The sequence below is a fragment of the Manihot esculenta genome, chromosome 7 (assembly GCF_001659605.2).
Source record: "Manihot esculenta cultivar AM560-2 chromosome 7, M.esculenta_v8, whole genome shotgun sequence".
NCBI lineage: Eukaryota > Viridiplantae > Streptophyta > Magnoliopsida > Malpighiales > Euphorbiaceae > Manihot > Manihot esculenta.
Genome location: NC_035167.2, coordinates 14,835,245 through 14,841,244, shown reverse-complemented (window position 1 = coordinate 14,841,244; position 6,000 = coordinate 14,835,245).

Below are 6,000 nucleotides of genomic sequence, written 5' to 3'. Positions count from 1 at the left end.
GAAGAAATATTCTTTGTTAGAAGGAAAAGAAACAAGAGACCGGTTTTAATCCAAATGAATAGATAGAGTTCAATGGTTTTCTGGCGGAATCAAATGATGTTGCTGAAATTAGATTGATGACATGGTCGAAATAGAACTGTACTATGATTGGCTAGAACCTGCGAGAAAGAAAATATGAGGTGGTGGTGGGTGCTCACAGCAGTCACTCCGACGCTCAAGTTAATATATCGACAAGTAAAGAAAATGTAATAAATTGCTTAGAGTTTTAATGTTAGAGAATAATGTACATTTATCTCTATAATTCTTCTCCTTTTATACTGTAAAAAAGTGGAGATAAATATAATATTTCTTGATTATTCTGCGGTGATGTGACCAGAAGCTTGATAGAGGATATCGCTAGTTAATATGTTGGTGATTCCGCGATTATAGGCGTAATAAGAATACGATGGATTGTACTTGATAACGGTAACTTTATATCGAGACTCATCCGACCGAGAGAAATGTGAGTCTTGATGATGTGCCGGGTGATATAGTGTCTAGATCTTGCTAGGGATGGACTACATTTTCTACTCACTTGATTTTTACCACGTGAATCTATTTTGTGATAATAGTTTAAAAGCTCATTTTGAGAGATTGTTACGCATTATTTATATAATTAATTAATTAATAATATAATATATAATTTTTTATTTTATTTTAATTAGTTCAGTAAATAGTTCCATTCGAATTTTAAGAGTCGGCAAATTTCAATTAGTTAAAATTTTGTTTCACTTCAATTAACCGAATAATCACCTAATAATGTTCAGTAGAAAAAGATAATTTCCATTGGTTTATTTGGATATTATGAGTAAATGGTGGGAGGAGAGTTTGTTCTTAAATGGTAAAATTATAATTTTATATGGAAAAAATTATTTTTTATATTTTCAAAAAATATTAAAATTAATATATATGTTTTTTTATTTTCAAAATTTTATATTTTAATTTTTATATTTGATTCATTAGATTGAAAATCTCTCTGTATATAATTTAAGGATTAAAAAATATTATATATTTAAGAATTATTTTAATTTTAAATGAATGAACTATTAATTTAATAGATACATGTATATTAATTTTACATATTTCAGAAATATAAAAATATTTGACTCTTAAAAAATATATTTGTCATTTAAAAAATTTTCTTTTAATTGTGCTCGAATTTGAGAGTAAATTGGGTGAATTAAAAACTTATATTTTATCTCTTCTCCATTTTCCTTTCATGCTAACAAAACTTGAATGAAAAATAAAAATTTAAATAAAAAACAAAGTCATTTTCCTCTTTAATTTTTCTTCCACTCTTATTTCCTTCGTCTCTTATTTTTTTCTTCATACAAACATGTCGTGAAGGGAAAGATTATTTGGCCATGGCTCGATGTGGACGTCTCAGCAGTGTGGTTGGTGAGCGGGGAGTGGTTGGATTATCCTCTGCTTCCAGAACCATGTTTTTCTAGGCTTTTTATTATTTTATTTGTATTTTGCTTTTGAGTCACCATAAATATATATATATATATATATAAAACTTGATGTTACTACATCGCTCTCACAATATTTCTCATTTAAAAGTTTATATATCCAAATTTATAAAATTAATTGATAACTGTAATTTTAAAAAATTTATAATAATTTATCTGATGCATTGTTTTTTTCATATTAATATTAAATAATTTAATATTTTTAAAGTGATAAATAATTTAAAATAAAAAAATTATAAAATGAAAATTATTATAAAATAAAAATAATAACTTTTAAATGCTATGATATGTTTTATTAGAGTTTTAAATTTAAATTAAAAATTAAATTGAATCAAATAATTTTATTCAATTAATTTAATTTTTCAGCTTAAACGATGCGGTTCAATTTAAAATTTTATAAATTTTTATTTATGATCCTGTTTTAATTTTTAATGATAAAAATCAAAGCTAACCGAAATCTTAAACTACATCGTGTAAGTGCCTTATTTATATACTTTACACCTTTACTCATCTTCCCTCGTACCCTTCTTTTCTTTTTACTATTCATGAACTCTCCATTCCCAAGCCTCCACGAACTCTCACTCCATCCGTATCCATCTCCAATCAAACAACTCTTCCCCATCAATTTCAATCGATGGCACGCTTGTCTCACCTATCCAATCGGCAAAGGGATGACGACCGAGAAATTGCAATGATAAAAGAGTATCGATGACCCTCTGGCCCTCTCATCCATTTCTTATTCTCCTCTTCCTCCTCTTTTTTATGTTTGTTCATATTGTTCTTGAGGAAATTATTTTATGTTTCTTATTATATATTGAATGTGTTAAATATTTTTTTTTTCTTCTTAATCTGATGATGATATTTGCTGTTGAGAGTTTTTTCTTGTAAAATTTGTTATTGCTAATTTAAAATTGTAGATTAATTAAATTTATTAGTATTAGATTAGTTTAATAATTTGAATTGGAATTCATTGATTTAATTTAGAATTATTTATTATTAGAACTCCAATAATTTATGTGGGTTGTTGATCTTTTGATATAAAAAATTATGATTTTATCTTTCGTAGATTTCGGATTCTAAGGTAGAAGATAGCCATTCTCTAAAATTAACGGTTTGTTTTCGAATTGAAATTGAATCAAATAAAAACTAATTAGGTTTGATTTGATAAATCTCTATATCGATTTGATTTCGGTTGTCATTTTTTTATTAAATTAGTTTTGTAATTTTTTATTTCGATTCGATTACTTCTAAACATGCAAAATCACACAAAACACTAGTTTAACATGATTAAAATCTTTGACGGGTATTAAATCTGTCAATTACAATTGATTCTCCTTTTTAATTCAATTATTCTTATAGAGGGGTGAATAAGTGTCAATCTAATAGAAATCTTAAATTTATTTATTTAAAAGTCAGGTGATATAAATGTGATAAAATAATGAGACAAATAATTAATTAAAAGTTCAACTAAAAATAATTAAAGTTAAGAGGTTTATCCGTTGATAATTGATTTAAAAAATAATTCACTTAATTTTCTATTATTTGATTATAGTTGTAATATCCGGCTAGACTCCGGTATCGGAATTCCTACCGTCCGGTGGAATCTCGGATGTCGGAGACCTCTAGAAGGGTAAACTCATGTTTTCATGAAATGTTTTAATGTTTTTGATGATTTTAAGTAAAGAGGAAATGAGTTTTTGAATAAAAACAACCTTGGAGGAAAACTCAGGTTCGGCCGCCGAACATGCATGCGTTGCGGGTGTGCTTTAGGCCCCCGAAAGTATAAGTGAGGGAAGTCCAGGTTCGGCCGCCGAACCTCAAGTTCGGCCGCCGAACATGGCATGCATGCGGAGGCACATTCGGCCCCCGAACGTGGCCTGGACAGCCACTATAAAAGGGTCTCTTAGCCGAAAACGGGCGAGCTTTTTCCCCATTTTCGGCCAAGGTGAGCTCTCCGTTGTCCCTCACCGATCTTTGATGTTTTTCCTCTAGATGTTTCAAGTTTTTCATTTGTTTTAACTTTGTTTTGAAGATTTGAGCTTTTGAGCAAAGTTTTGGAGCTTTGAGGTTCAAGAACTCAAATCTCTCCCAACTCCAAGTTTGGTCGCCTCTACTCTCGATCTTCAAGAGGTAAGAGTCGATCTCTAGCTTATATTATGTTTTAAGTAAGTTTTATGAAGTTCATGGGGTAGAAAATGCATGAGTAAGCTTATGTTGAGTTTATGGGTTTTGATGAGTTTTTTAGCAATGTGGCTTGTAATGTGTGTTTGATGTGTTGTAGTTGGGGTTTAAGGTAGTTTGAGACCCCTAGGAGCTTGTATGCATGTTTTGGTTGAGCTAAATGCATGATGGTTTGAGTTTGGAGGCATTTGTGCATGTTTGAACCAAGTTTCTGCCCTTTGGGAGAAACCAGGTTCGGCAGCCGAAGGGACTTTCGGCCGTCGAACCCTCTTGTGGAGGCAGCCTTCGGCTGCCGAAGCTTGCCCCCGAAAGGAGACTTTCGTCTCTGTCTGGGAGTTTCGGCCGCCGAAAGTGCCGCCGAACATGCATAAATTTCGCCTCTGTCTGGGAGTTTCGGCCGCCGAAGGTGCCGCTGAACCTGCCTGACTTTCGGCTCTGGAGGGACTTTCGGCCGCCGAACCTGCCGCTGAAAGTGCCATGTCCAGCCTTTCTTTGCATGTTCTTGCATAGATGTTTTGTGATGTTTTAGGGGGGTTTTTGTGGGATGTTTTTAGAGTTATGTTCTAGTTGTTTGGTCCCTCATTTGAGTCCACCTGTGTAGGTTCGGACCCGAGGAAACGAGGACCCCAGCAGTGAGTCGGTTTCTTCGGTCAGTGTCAGAGCTAGCCAGAGGTGAGTGGAATAACTCTTATGCTCTTAAGTAAATAAATCAGTTTTGAGCATGTTCATGCATCACGGATGCCATGTGATATTTTAGGTTGTTTGCATTAGAAATCACGAATATGTTGCATTGCATAATATGTTGTTGATGTGGATGAATGTTGAATGATCCATTAGCCCTCATATGTTATGACATGATGATATGGTATGGAAGTCCAGGTGTGGCCTGCACTACGCCCCTGGCACTATGTAAGAGAAAGACCGGACGTGGCCTGCACTACGCCCCCAGCACCATGGATTATGTATGTTATGCTATGTATAAGAGAAAGACCAGGTGAGGCCTGCACTACGCCCCTGGCATGATTGGAATATGTAGAGGGCTAAATGGTGACAAGTTCATCCTTGTTATGATTAGTTGTGATGTGATGCATTCCATGATAGCATGTGTTTTAAATGCTTTATGATTCTGCTCACTGGGCTCTAGTAGCTCACCCCTCTCCCAAATTCCCCAGGTTTGCAGGTACGGGTTAGACAGAGAAGTCAAGAAGAGCAACGAAGTCTTATGTATGTAATAGTTAGAATGTGGACATGACAGATTGTATAATGATGTATAAACATGTAATGTAACGATATTAAGGTTAGAAGTGTGCTTGACCATAGTATATTGTAATCACTTTTTGATACATGATCTTAATGTTTATTGATGACTATGTTTAGCCAACTCAACACTTGTTATGCCACCCATTGGGGGCATTGATGAGATCCCACAGAGGGGTCAAGTTTATGATTATGACCATGTTCAGTGCATGCACAGGTTGAGTTTGGTGTATGATAAAATGTATGAAAGAAAAGTTTTAAATTTTTATGTATGATTGTTGATCATGTATGGGATTAAACAGGTTTACAGGTTACATGTCAGGCTTGCTACGGGTCCCGGCGGCCTTAATCCGATCTGGATCCTAGCGCCGGTAGCGGTCCGATTTTCGGGTCGTTACAATAGTATTCAAATAAGCGAATTTCACTAATTTTTTCTTAAAATTAAATTAATTTACAAAGTGCTAAATTAATTCTTAATTAATTAACAATCTCAATAAGCATGTAGATTAAATTAATTAATTGTATTAAGAAAAGGAGAAGCCAAGCTTAATTAACAATTGTATTTCTTAACATAAATAGATATATTAATTGCTACTTGTATTAATCAAATTAGACAATTACATATTTATGTCAGTTAATTAGCAATATGTTATTTAATTAAGATATTCAATAGATCTCTTGAATTATTAAGAAGACAACAATGGATGTATTATTTCTCAAAAATAGAAAAAGAGTGAAAACAAAAATTAACATGAACATAAAATGATATTAGATCTCACAACTTGATAAAATCTCAACTAGATTAACCTTTAACTGAAAAAGAGAAATTAACTACTAAATACCATTACAAAAATATAGAAAAGTAAAAAAGAAAAAAATCTGGTTCAGCTTAAACTGTTGAAGAAATTGAGAGAAGAAGGGAAAGAAAAATGAGGAGATATGTGCTGAATGAAGAGATGATATTTTACTTCTAAAACAACCCTTATATAGACTTTTTCCCAACCAAATGATAAAAGAAATATTCAAATTTAAAAAGGAAGAAAATAAATCA